Source organism: Peromyscus maniculatus, chromosome 7, assembly GCF_049852395.1.
Source record: "Peromyscus maniculatus bairdii isolate BWxNUB_F1_BW_parent chromosome 7, HU_Pman_BW_mat_3.1, whole genome shotgun sequence".
NCBI classification, from domain to species: Eukaryota; Metazoa; Chordata; class Mammalia; order Rodentia; family Cricetidae; genus Peromyscus; species Peromyscus maniculatus.
The window spans coordinates 48,653,462-48,667,984 of NC_134858.1; the positions used below are offsets into that span (position 1 = coordinate 48,653,462).

The 14,523-nt window shown below is 41.5% G+C and overlaps 1 long non-coding RNA gene across 1 annotated transcript; it reads left to right on the top strand.

Moving 5' to 3' along the window:
* Positions 1-395: 395 nt before the first annotated feature.
* Positions 396-1,285, top strand: LOC143274131 (uncharacterized). Its single transcript, XR_013052562.1, has 2 exons — positions 396-668; positions 769-1,285. It is a non-coding gene; the product is annotated as an uncharacterized LOC143274131 (long non-coding RNA).
* Positions 1,286-14,523: the final 13,238 nt, after the last annotated feature.

Sequence of the window (14,523 nt, forward strand, 5' to 3'; positions counted from 1 at the left end):
AGGAGGTATAGACTCATAACTTGAGTATTATCCTTTCCATTAGGGTGAAGGACTACCCCTCTGTGGCTGTGTCCTGTGGCTGGCTAGTTTCCTCATGAGTGATACTGTGTTGAAGACTTACAGTAGCTTATGCTGCTGTCAATTTGCATACTCACCTATGGTAATAGCTGGATCAACCTTGGTCAAAGGGATTCTATGCTATTGGGTGTAGCTTCTAGAATCCATAAATGGCCCATTATACAAGCATTGGGATGGCTGAGGAGAGAAAGGTTGTCTGACATCCATGTGGCAAGTTGTCCCCTTTACCTGCTTGTTGAGTGTCTCCTCTCTGGTGGCATTGCATAAAGGAATAAAGGTAGACATGCTTAGTGCTTCTTCCCATTGATTCATGTACATACTACTCCCCACAAGTTCCTTGCCTCCTACTTTTAGTCAGTCTTCTTGAAGACTCTAGTCAACCAAAGGAGCCATTTACCATGTTCTTTCTGACTTCACACTACTTCACTTTCCATGTCAAGTAAATGTCCACCTGTATGGCTTTCAACTCTACCCTCTAATGAGATTTCCTTTTGACACAACCCGCACAGGTCATGCCCAAGTACAGCTGTGGTCAGTAGTTCATCTTGACAGTACCAATAAAAGAAACTCACTGGGCTCCTGGTGGCCAGGTAAAAGCAGAAAATCTACCCCAGTGTTGTTTTCTTATCTGCCCTTGGTCACAGAGGTAGCTGACATAGGGACATAAACTTATGTGCTTTGTATTCACAGCTGTGCTTCTTGTACTATCCTGGATCAGTGTCAAGTTTACCACCTTCTGGCGTATGGTGTTTGACTACTGTGCTCACACAAACTTCTGATACATTTGCTAATCTCCATGTTGTGAAGAATGGCTCCAACCATAACAGGGCCTGTCGCCTAGAAGAATCCTCTCTGACAAGGAAGGATGCCCTAGTTCTGGAACTCCAGGGTTCTGTGATGCTTCTCACAGTGACAGACATTCTAGTTAGCACCTTTTTTGTATCACATTGTCTTTAGTGTTTCCAGGCCTACTGGCTCATAGACCTAAATCCTAAGCTTAAGGACTCAAACACAGCCATGAAATCAGTACCAAGATCAAGGAATGAGACGTCATTGGTCGACATTAAATTTTAGGAGGATTTGTCAGGAAGCATCTGGTATTGAGGAAACTAGGTCACAATGTGTTCAGCAGTAGAGCTGGAGAAATCACAGAAGCTATCATTGTATAGATGCTTGTTACACAGGCTGAATAAACACCAAGAGTGCAGTACTGGATTCTGGAGCTCTTTTATCGGCAGCAAAGAAATATAGTCCAGTTCCACATACAGGATTGCCTAATGGGGGAGACTTGTAAGTTGTTATGCAAGTGAGTATAAAATTGCTTCTTTCCCTCCAGATTTCAGCCTTCTAATCTGCTTTCATCTTCTAAGCCCAAGGTCACTTAAGGTCATGACCCAGACTTGCCTCTCAGTGGCTCTTTGCTGTCAATATGTAGTGTTGATCATCATTGTACAGGATACTTGGAACCATGCATTCTTATATAAGCTCTGACTGCACCCTTTACATCTAACCCTATTCTATAATGGGTTCTGGTGATCCTCAACCTCCCTTTAAACCACTGGATTGTTGGTGGTAGACTGGAAGCATGTTGCAATGGCTGTCTTGCGGTGGGTTGACACCACTTTCACACTTCCTCAGCTATAGACAAGCTCAATTCTGGTAACAGATGTTGCAGGGTCCCCGCCATGCAGATTTGGGTAGTGTAGTCTGAAGGCTGTTTCTAAAGCTGATAAAGCATACTAGACTATAAATGGATTTCTTTTAAAATTTCGTTGTAGCTAGAGTCAACCCCTGCCTTGCCCACAGTCAGGACAAATCTTTGTCACCCGCCAGCCCCACAGCCGCTCAGATCTAACCAAGTAAACACAAGAGACTTATATTGCTTACAAACTGTATGGCCATGGCAGGCTTCTTGCTAATTGTTCTTATAGCTTAAATTAATCCATTTCTATAAATCTATACCTTGACATGTGGCTCGTGGCTTACCGGTGTCTTCACATGCTGCTTGTCATGGCGGCGGTTGGCAGTGTCTCCTCCCACCTTCCTGTTCTCTCAATTCTCCTCTCTGTTAGTCCTGCCTATACTTCCTGCCCAGCCACTGGCCAATCAGTGTTTTATTTATTGACCAATCAGAGCATTTGACATACAGACCATTCCACAGCATATCGCTTTATTTTAGTAATAACATTCAATGTGAGATTTATCACCTTAACCTTAAGAAGTTTAATTTTTTTTATTTATTCTTTGCTAATTTCATACATCAGTACAGTACATTTAGGTCATCTCTTTTTCCCTCAATTTTCTCCTATGTTCCTGCCCTCACGTCCCTGTTTAGCATTTTCAGGCGTACAATAACATTAGTGGTTCTCTATACAGTATTGTACAGTAGCTCTAGAACTTACTCGTCTTGCTTAATTGAAAATTTTTACCATTGATTACAAACTCCCCTACTGCTTGGTAGACACCATTCTACTCTCTGGTTCTGTGAAGTGGAATCCTTTGGATATTCCAATACTATGTGTCATCATGCAGTATTTGTCTTTCTGTGGTTGGGTTATTTCACTCAGAATAATGTCATCAGATTCATCCATGTTGTCACACATTGTAGACTGTTCTACCTTAAGTACAAATGATATTTCACTACATGTACACAGCATGTTTTCTGTTGCCTCTATCAGTGGCCACAAAGGTTATTTCCATACTTTGGTTAATGTAAACAATGTCATAGGGAATATGGAGTCTTTGAGATGTTGATTTCTAGTCTCTTGGGTAAATAGCTATATGGAGGATTGCAGAATCATATGGCAGCCATTAATTCTTCCGAAGAACCACTATTGTTTTTCATAATAACAAAACCAATTTATCTCCAACAGTATTCCAGGGATCCATTAATCCACATGTTCCAACACCTGTTTATTTATGGTGGCCATCCTGACAAGTATGGGAGGTTATTTTGTAGTGGTTTTCATACATGCTTTCCTCATAATTCTTAATATTATAACACCTTTCAGATACCCTTTGGCTATTTGTAAATTTTTAATTTTTTTAATTAAAAAAATGAGATTAGAATAAAATTACATTTCTTCCTTCCCTTTCATCATTCTAAACCCTCTCACATACTTCTCCCTTCTCTCCTTCAAATTTATGGTCCAATTCTCCCATTAATTGTTATTTTAAATGGATATATGTCTATATATACATATGTATTCCTAAATAGAACCTGTTCAGTCAACACACTGTTTTGTGTTGTATGTGTGTTTTCAGGGCTAAGCATTTGGCTGTGGGCAACCAATTTAAGAAACTGCTCTTAAAGTCCTTAACTTATTTTTTTTTTAAATCAAAAGTTTTGCTCTTTTTGCCATCGCATTATAGTGATTCCTTTGTATTTTTAGAAATTAACCCCTTATCAGATATTTATAGTTTTCAAATGTCTTCTCCCATCTCACAGTTCGCCTTCTCTTACTTTGTTTCTTTCTAGAGGAAGGCTTCCCTTGAACAGATATATGATAAGAGCTTCCAGGGTTAAGAGATGAGTCTTAGCTTTATGTGTTAGCAAGTTAGAACCCATCACAGGTCCCAACCCCTGTGAACCCAAGGTCCTTCCGTCTTCAACAGATTCTGGACTGGAAAGAAGCCTAGAGCACACTAAATGAACAAATGGCCACTGCATGGTTTAATGCCTAGCCACCAACATTTACTGTCTTCCAGGTACTATTTGGGAGGAAGGCAGGAGAAATGAACACCGTGCCAGCTAAGGGTTCAGCAAATATTTTATTCCATTGAAGGCATGGGGTGGAAATTTTTGTAAGCCACTGTGTGGGATCTAGCTGACAGTAGATATGTTGACATAGCCTTGGGGCAGATTGACAGACGTCACAGGAGTTGGCTCTTGTCCTGAAAGAATGGTGGCATCTACCTTGTCTTAGGAAACTCCCACAGAAGACAGAATTCAGCTCAAAGACGTCTCAAGGCCCATGGAGAGTCTTTATTTAGTTATTTTATTTTAGGTCTCTGTTTTATCTATGTGAAATCTCCTGAGGTGGTCAAGGCTCAGAAGAGTGAAAGCAAGCCAATGACTAACGGCAAAAAATGCCTCTGGGTAGAAGCTGCTCTTTGTCTTCATTTTTCTTTTCTAATTTTTGGCAGTTTTAGTTATAATTAATCAAAAAGTATTTTTATAATAATTATTCATTGAAATCATCAATGGCTGAAAACAGGCCCGCAGGCTAGAGGGGACATTACATTGAGAGTCTTGATTCTTGCCTTGCAGAAAGGTCAGGAAACAGGACCAGAGACAAGGCTCAGGCAGACATTACCAGGATTGAAGAAATCCTCCTGATTCCTCCTGCACTTCTCACTCCTCCTGACCCTGACCACACCCCCTCACTCCCTCTGACCCCACCCACACCCCTTATTCCTCCTGACCCCACCCACACCTCCTCACTCCTCCTGACCCCTCCCACAACCCATTACTCCTCTCCATTTTCTCTCTTTCCTCCCTCTCCTCTACACTTTCTGTGCCCCTTATCTTTATACTTTCTTTTCTTCATCCTGTTCACGTTTTTTCCTAAACATATTGTAGGTCTAACACTGGCTTTAAAGAGAAAGAGATATCTCACCTTTGGAGAGGATATATTTGTGACTTTGCTTGTATATTTTTAGGGATTTTAGGATCAAACACACAATTAGTAATTGTCTTAGTTTTTGTTCTTTTGCTGTGATAAGCATCATGATCAAAAGGAACTTGGGGAAGAAGGAGTCTATTTCAGCTTACAGTTTATAGTCCATCATGGAGGGAAGTCAGGGAAGGGACTCAAGGCGGGAGTCTGGAGACAGGAACTGAAGCAGAAACCTTGGAGAAATCCTTCTTCCTGGCTCGCTCCTCAACATTTGCTCAGCCTGCTGGCTTATGCAACTCAGGCCCACCTGCCCAGGCATGGAACCACCCACTGTGCTCCCCCACATCAATCATTAATCAAGAAAATGACCCACAGACTTGCCCACGGGCCAATCTGATGGTGGTAATTCCTCAGTTGAGATCCCTTCTTCCCAGATATACCTAGGTTTATGTAAAGTTGGCAAAATACCAGCCAACACACATGTAAAACTAGATTGCAGCCTGAAGGCTTCAGGGATCCAAGGCTGCTGGCTGCCAGTTCAGATGGCTGAGCCCTGAGAAGCAGAATAAGTGGGCAGAGCTTGAGAGGGCTGTTGAGCCACATTTACCCTGCAAGTGAATTGGTTTGGGTGGGGAAACCTGCATGGATCCTGCAGTCTCTGCCAAGGTGCATGCTTCAGGAATACAGCTGATATCTGTAAACTAAAGCCCAGCTTACAGCACAAGAGATGCTACCTCTGCTTTTTTTCTGCTTCATTTAAAAGCAAGAGGGTAATTAATACCCAGTGTGCAAGTTGAGTTTTTAGGTCTCACATGCTATTGGAAGAGTCTCCTCCAGCATCTGAACTATTTTTGAGATGTTCATGAGAACTACTAAACTCAGTATGATCGTTTCTTTCTGGTAGATAACTCGGAAGTTGTGTCATCATGCATAATGAGGATAGAAGGGTAATAGGTAGTTAAATTCGGAAATTAAAGACATCATATCAAAGGTCCAGGAGTTAGGATTTGAGTGACCTTCAGGGATTAAGTGAACTAATTCAACTAAATTCTTGTTCTCCTAACTGGCAAATCAATTTGCTAATGTTACCTACCTTGTCTGTGTCTCGGATGGGTCATGAGGATTCATTGAAATCAAAGTGTTTTTGAACAATTAAAATTATTGCTTAGCTAGATCTGGACATGATAAACTAAGTTGGGGTGATTGGCTAAAGTGCAAGTGACTGGCAAGTTTTAGCCAGAGGTTCTTTTCTTTGCATGTACTCAATCTATGTCCAGATTTCTTCATCTCTCCTCTAAGTTTGGCTCTCAAAGTGAGAGTTCCTGGTGTTGCTTTCTGTAGCAATCTGAGTTGGCAGTGAACAGGAATTGAGAGTCCTCTGGTGTCTAGCACAGTTCACTTGGAGCCTCTGTGCTTTCCTGAAACCTCAACCAAGTATTCTCAGCCACACTGGTTGCCACACTGGTTGCAATGGCTTCCATCACTTAGGATCTGCCCACTTGCAACTCATCATTTCTCCTTGAAGGGAAAAATCTCTCATTCAAGTTACTGCTCCCTTTCAGTGACTTTGTGAACAAAATCTTCTGATGTTTTGACACTCTTTGATATCTCTTCTGAGTAATTCACGTGACCCATGAGAAAGCTAGTCCTTTTTCCATTTTATTTTGGTTAGGTTCTTTTGAGATAGGGTCTCATCATGTGACCAAGGCTGGCCTTCAACATAGCTGAAGTAAGCCTTGAACTTCTGATCCCCCACCTCACCATCCTCTGTAATAGAATTACAGATATAAGCCATCATGCCCAGTTAAATTTTCATACTTAAAATAATGATAATAATTATTATTATTATTAGTGTGTGTGTGTGGTCATGGAAGCTAGAAGAAAGGATCCTGTGGAGTTGGAGTTGCAAGCAGTTTTGAGTCACCTGCTATGGGTAATGGGAATCAAAGTTAGGTTTTCTGGAAGAGTTGCAAGCATTCTTAACTTCTGAGTCATCTTTCCAGCCCCCATTTCTATGCTTTAAGTGGTGGTCTGTTATTGTACCTTAGCACACATTTCCCAGTTACCCATTTAATGGTTTCAGTTCTATATTACTTTTGTCTGTTGTCCAAATGTAATCCTTAATCCAAATATGAATTTGTTCTCACATTGAGGGTGGTAAAATAATGCCATTGATACTATAGCAAATTCCCCTCATATATTCTTGAAACTATTTAATTTTGGAATATTTATTTCACCTCTAGAACTTTCCCTTTCCAGTCATGTCTGCTTCCAAAAAGATGCGAATTGGCTTACCATGATGATTTCTGTAGCAGAGATGCCTGGATAGGAAAAAATCATACCCGTGAATAAACTAATTGGAGAATAGAATACTCAAGAAACAGGTATACTCCTCCTGAACATTCTACTGAATTTGATCTGGAGACAAAGAAAACATTAAAGACTAAAACTCAGCCGTTTAAAAACCAATATGAAGTAACTGCCAAGAGCCTTCAGGAGCACTGTCTTTCCTTCTCCACTAGCTGGGGAACTTCTGGCCATTTGCCTCAAGTCTCAGTCTCAGGGAGGCTAATTCCAGGTCCCTTATCTGTCAACTGGGGAGCTGGGTGGGGGTGGAGGAAAATCCAGCTTATAAATTGGCTGTAAGAATTCATCGAGGTGTTTATGAAGCCATAGCAGTGTGCCTCACACATTGTAAACATGTGTTAAATAGTGCCTGGATTTCCTGGAACATTCCTCTGGGAAGGTGCCACTCTCTCCACTTCACAAAGAAGGCTCTGTCACTTGCCTGCATTGCTGGTGCATGGATAGTCCCGATTCTAATCCAGGGATCACTCACAAAACCTTCAGCCTTTCTCCTGTACCTAAATGGACCGTTTGCTTTTTTAAGAATAATGAATGCCATCATGTCCATTCCAGAAAGCATTTGTCTGGGGCTATTTCTCACTCTCTACAAGGACTTTCAGATTTACTTTGGAATCTAACTCCGAGAAATATTTCTGTTAGGTGTTAGCTTTCCAGGGCACTAAGTTTATGCACATAAAGAAGCCCCCCTTCCTCCTCCCATGCACCTGACCCTGCCCAGTCACATGAGGAACTCCATCTTCCAGAAATGGATTCCTAGGCCTAGTTAGGGAGGTATTTTCCTGACAGAAACAGCCTTCTTAGTCCTCCATGATGCCCTTCCCTCTATACCCTCCCAGATGAAGTTGAAAAACATTTAGCTCATTCTGCAACAGTCCCCCCAGCCCCCAGGCTCCCCCCACCTTGTTTGGGTTCTAGTTTTCACCTCCTTGGCAACAGGCTCCTCCTAGGCATTCTGGGCTCTTAGCCCATAGGATTCCAGGATGTTCCTGGCAGGCATGAGAGAAGGGCCAGCCTTCCCTGGCCTGTCTCCTTGCTCATTTACTCTGTCCACATTCTGAGCTGGATTTGGAATGCAGCCAGCTGGGATCCATGGGCTCCACCTCTGTCCTGGCCCTCCAGGCTTTAGGTTCTGGAATGGTACTCTGGAGAGCATGGGTGAGCTATGGTGCCAGTCTAACCCTGTTCATGTATGGCTTTCATCAGCCTCTGCTGTGGGCTGTTGCTGTGCAGACTATCTCTTGGTTGAGCAACTGAGTCTGTAAAACTCAAAAACAGTGTCCTCCTTTTCCCATTATCTATGATAACTGTGAATTAAACAAATATAATTGACTTAGCACACAAACATTCAAACCACTATTGATGACAGTGACTGTTTTGCTGAATTCTCACATTATGATGTGTGAATTAGTTACTTTTCTCATTACTGGGACCAAATACCCGACAAGAAGTATGTAAAGGTGTTATTTTATTCTGGCTCATTTTTGAGAGTATAAACCATCGTGGCTGGGAAGGTATGTCAGTAGCAGCTGCTGTGACTATGGTAGTGGGTGCTTGCTCAAATCTCAGTGAATTAGCAAGTAGAGAGAGTACCAAAGAGCAGGGCCAGCCCCACAAAGATCCCACTTACTCAAGTTTGGTTCCATCTTCTGAAGATTCCATAACCTTCCAAAACAGTTGCCATAGTTGCTGACAAATATTCAAATGCATGCATATATGGCATACATTTCACATTCAAACTTTAGGTAAGTATATGTGCTTAACACAATAGAATAGAATCATCTGAGAGGAGGGGACCTCAACTTTAAAAACAAAATGCTTCCAGAAGATCAGGCTGTAGGCAAAACCTGTCGGGCATTTTCTTAATGATGGATGGAAATGGGGCCCATTGATTTGGTGGTCCTGGGTACCAAAGAAAGTAAGCTGAGCAAGCTGTGAGGAGCAAGCCAGTAAGCAGCGCTCTGAACCAGCTCCTGCTTCCAGGTTCCCTCCTGGTTTGACTTCTGCCTTGGCTTCCTTCAGTGGACTGTGATTCAGAATATGTAAGCCAAACAACACGTTTCTCCTCAAGTTGCTTTTGCTTGTATTGCTTCATCACAGTGATAGTAGCCCTAACTAAGACAATATATAAAACAAATCTTATCAATTGGAAGATGGGGTTTAAAGCCCGTTTTGGATGACTTCCCCCCACTAAAGGCCCATATTCTCTTTTAATAGAATATACTAGCTCTCTCTTTTGTCAGTGATTTTGTGGATAGACACTGCACTTTCCAAACTTTGCAAACTTTTGCAAAGCCATTATCTTTATCTGCTCAGTTCTTAGATTTAGGGAAAACTGTTTTCCAGGCAACTGGTAGTGAAGCATCAGCTCCCAGTACCTGGATATCTCACCCTGTGCACAGAAGTGTGGTCTCTTTTTTTTAAACAGTCACCCTAAATGATGAAAATGGTTAATGATGCTCTGATGTTGATAGAAGTTCAGGTTCCTATTTGATTTTCCAGGCACTCTAATTCAAATGGCAGTTTTCAGCATAGATGCATGGGGATGTGGAATCACTGCATATTGAGTTGAAATGTTGCATTTTTTCATTTCAATTCAAGGCAACCATGAGATGTTGAATTTTGAACTAAAGTAAATTAGAGGAAAAAAATGTAATTTCCAACTTGAAATTATTTTTCAATTCCACAGTGAGATGGGTTTCCAACATTGGCAGGTTTTATCTTATCATACATGTAGGGTGGCAGCTCCTCTTGGAGCTCATCTTAAAGCTACCTTTTCTTTCTTCTTTTTCTCATCAGTTCCTAGGTCTCTCCTTCGCTTTTGCAGTGTCCCTGGGATTCAGGGCCTGGCAGCAGAGTTTGGGGCACACAGACTCTGGAGTGGCAGAACCTGGCTTTGGGTCTCAGCCTTGCCAATCACTGGCTCAGTGATGTTAGAGACTAGCTATCTACTTTTGGACCTTCATGTCCTCATCATAAGGTGGACACAATCAGCTCTCCACTAAGAGTGAAACAGTCCAAGGAGATAATGTGGAGACAAATCACTTTGGACGACTATAAAAAGTTGACAAATATTGGTTACCTTTATTTAACTTATGATTCGCTTAAGCAATCTATCTACCCATCTAGCATAGCCTGATCTACTTTCATAGAAAATCTTCTTTACCCTACACCACCTCTAGCCAAGTTCACTGTTCTTGAGGTCAGTTGAGTTGGAGAAAGTTCAGCAAAGAACCAGATCTTTGGCTCCATTGACCATATCCCTCGCATATGGCCAAGGCTAGGGCTAGATCCTGGATACTGGGAGTCAGGACCTTAAGATATGGCCAAGTCCCAACATAATCTCCACTGTGGCTGTCATTCACCTTTGAAAGGCCAAGTACAATTATAAGACTTTAGCTCTATAAACAGCAGAGCAATGGAACAGAGTGGAAGACTGGAATTGAGGGGTTTGTATAGGAAACTGTCTAAAGAAATTCATTGTTCACATAGATCAGTTAAATGCCCTGGGAAGGATTAACGGACAGAGTGCCATTTAACTGGTTTCCCTGGCATATCTATTACTATGAGCTTCATCAACCCTTCCCCAATAAAACGTGGTAACACTCTTTAAAACCACTCCAGGAACCTAAAAACCTATTAGTAGAATAGTCAATCAATAATCTAATGTTTTGAGGCACAGTCTTTCTGTGTATCCCAAGCTGACATAAAGCCTATTGTTCACCTGCTTCTGCCTCTGAAGTGCTAAGATTACAGGTGTGCCTGGCAAGAATCCAAATGTTTTTATTTGGAGATAACCCTCACTATGTAATAGCTCTTCAATATACCTGGTGTAGTTCCAAGTGCGTCACATACATTAACTCAATTTGGCAATGATCTCAGTAAATATGTAAAATCTCATTTTTATAGCCAAAGAACCTGAGGCAGAGCAAGATTAAGTGACTTTCCCTAGGTCACATAGTCCGTAAGAGGCCAAAGTAAGAACTGAATCAAACGGTTTGGCTCAGTCTCACTTTAAGGTATCTGTAAAAGAAAAAAAACAGGGTTTTGTTAGGTACAAATGAAATAACCTATTTTTAAATCCTCCCATGGATTTATTTTATTAGATAGAGGGTACTTGTAGCAGCCAGAGTCTAAGTTGTGTAAATCTAATTGTATGTCATATATAAGAGTGTTCTGCAAAGGCAAACTCATTAGGGAAGAGGAGAATCTTGTCTCCCATCAATCAGTGGTAAATGAAGCACACTTGTGTGGTATAGGAATTTCCTCCAAAGGAAGCATTGTCTCCTAAAGGGAGGAGCGAAACTCATTAAGACTCAGGAAGTAAATGAAACTTACAAGGCTCAGGAAGGAAACCTAGCCAGTCCAGGAAATTCCTGAAACTTAAAATATTCACACTAGCCTCCCCAGAGGTGCATAAACAATAGTAACTGCTGGTGAGGAGAGACGTGGCCATCTGTGCTGCCTGCAAGTCTTGTATAGGAAGCTTCAGGGATGAGACTACTATTTTGAGCCCTCTCATGCTAGGCTAGAATTTTCAGTGATGAAGCTACCTTTGAGTCACCCATGCTCCTATGAGTAACCACACCCATATTCCTGCAGATAGCCCTAATACACTCACTGGTTCACTTGACTAGACCTAGGTATGATTATTTCTTTGGTCCGCCATTGGTGCCCTATCTGGGATGTATTAATGTTGTTCACATCTCCCCAGGAAAAGGTCACAAAACACAAAAGATGACACCTCCTTTCTACCTTGGTGCTCAGACTCTTCAAATATGACATTTAATATGTGTGTGCATATATATTATTTGAAAACCTTTATATTGACCTCTGACTAGTTAAATAACTGCATTCCCTATATTTTGGGTATAGGGTACCCTGTTTTGGGGCCTGTTGTGTAGGCAGAACAGTATTTGTCATGAATGAGGAGATTTAAAAATCTCCTACTCCTGGAAGGCAATCGCTAACTGGAGTTATTATTTTTTTTTCCTGTTGAACACACTGGGTGTGAAAGGAAGGGTGATGCTTATGTGGGTAGGCTTCTCTTCCACTTTCTATCAGCATATGGTAAGGTAATTGGTAGGTGATACAATAGCTCACTGGCACTAATGGGGATCTAAGCAGCTCATGCTCTGCTTCCCACTCTGTTTCTTGCTTTTATTAGCTTTGCTGTGTGTGACTTGTATTAGTCAGTGCTCTCTAGAGGAACAGAACTGATTGCAAATATATATTACATATATGATTTATATATTTTGAGATTTTTTTTGAGATTTGGGTATTTTAAGATTCCCATCTCAAAAGATCTAGATCTAAGGTAGGTCTTCTCACTTCAAATAGATTTAATTAAGAAAAATCCCTCACAAGTATACTCACTCATTTGGGTTTTAATTAATTCTAGATGTAGTCAAGTTCACACCAAGAATAGCCATCTCATGAGCCCACCATAACACTTGTGGAATTGTATTTTACTATTCATTTTGTGTTTACTTCACTTCAACCCCGAGTAGGCAGACTTTTCTGCCCCACCAGTCACTCTGCAAATAAGCACACAGAGACCTAATATTATAAATGCTCAGCCAATAGCTTAGGCTTGTTTTTTAGCTAGCTCTTATAACTTAAATGAACCCATTTCTCCTAATTTATGTACTGCTCCTAGGCTTGTTTACCTCACCTATGTACTTTCCATGTTGCTTCTTCTGAGTCTGCCTGGTAACTTTTGAGACTCTGGCCCTCTTCTTCTTCCCAGTGTCCTCCTTGTCTGGCTCTCCTACCCAGTCTTTTCCTGCCCAGCTATAGGCCAGTCAGCTCTTAATTAACCAATGAGAGTAATATATATTTACAGTGTACAAAGATTGTTCCATAGCAACACTGTAGGACAGTCCTTCAGAATTCCCTGCTTCATAGGAAAGTCTGTCAAATATGCTAGGCCTGTAGGCCAAAGTTGGATGCCCCAATATTACAGAGGAACTTTGAGTAACTGTCCAGGCAGTGAGATGTCCCTGTCATTAGGTAACGTTTCACCCTTCTTGGGTCTTTGGTGGAATTGAAGGCTAGACAGTCTATATAACTATATAGTTTTTTCCCCTATTCTGCCTCTTCCTTGTTTGTCTCTTTCCATAATTCTTAAGTCAAAGAATCTTGTGAAATTCTTATTCCTGTCAATAAGTCAACCAAGGTGAAAATTCTGAGTGTGACTATCCTTCTAGAAAAGAAAAAAGACTGAGCATGTGCTGTAGTGGTTGGACTGGATGTAAAAACTAGTCTCTCACTTCTAAGAATCAATTTTCCTCTTATTTTTATTTTGAACATATTTACTTTTTTGTTTTATTATTTTCTAAATTGTTTAAATTGTAAAACTCATACTCAAATGTGAGATGACTTAGCCCTAACAGGCCTGAGGGCCACCTGGCCCAAACCAGTAATAAGATACTTTCTGAGAGCCAACCTGGGTCTGCCTAAGGGCCTAAGCAACAGCATTTGAGACATGATCTGGAGATGACCTGGACCAATGAGAGACAGCCATGTCACACCAGCAGATGCATATTCATCAGACCTTCCTCCAGGGTGGGGTGGAGGTTATATAAGGCTTGCCTCTTCCTGAATAAACTTAGCTTATTGTTTCAACATCTTCCCAGAGTCTGTGTTGTTGACTCTGCATCTACTCATCCCCTCCCGCAAAGGGAACAGCACAGGACCTTGCCACACTCAAACATGGTACTTTGGTAAAAGTGCAGTAGCGCCCCCTCCTATCCTAACAACCTCAGGAGATTAGAGCACAGAGCCCTCATCGAACAGAAAGAGTGTGTAGTCAGATTCCAGAGAAGCTGTTCTCTCACTCAGCTGAAAGACCTCGCAGGCACCTGGCTTCCTGCCCCTCTCTGCCAAGTTCCTTTTCCTATTTATCCAATTGTGGGGAGCTATTTGTGTCTCTCCAGTACATTCTCCTTTTTTGTTTCTATGTAGAAAATCAGGTTCCTGTTATTTGATGTCACGTTCCTAATGAATGCATCCATAGAGGTTCTTGAGTCCCCCAAGATAAGCTCCTGGAAGCCACAGAGTTGAGGTTTGAACCCAATTTATTTGTAGTCAGTTTTTTGACCTATCCCTTACATAATACTTGAGGCCAACTAAATATACAATAATCATGTCATCTTTGAGGACAGAAATATGTCTAAACTGAACATGACTTCAGAATTGCCTGACTGGGAAGATGATGTACTGAGACACGAGCCTTCACTAGATCTCATTGTTCAGAGGCAAACTTCACACCATATTAATTTTCCCAACATGCCATGGATATTTCCAAGACCTTCACCTGCATTAACTCAACCCTCACAATACCCTCTTTGCTAAACCACGAAACAGGTCCCAAAGTGGCAGTGCTGAGAGCAGTGACTCAATCCCCACCTGAACTGGGCTTTGCTAGAAAACTGAATCCTGAAGCATTTCTCCGAAGCCC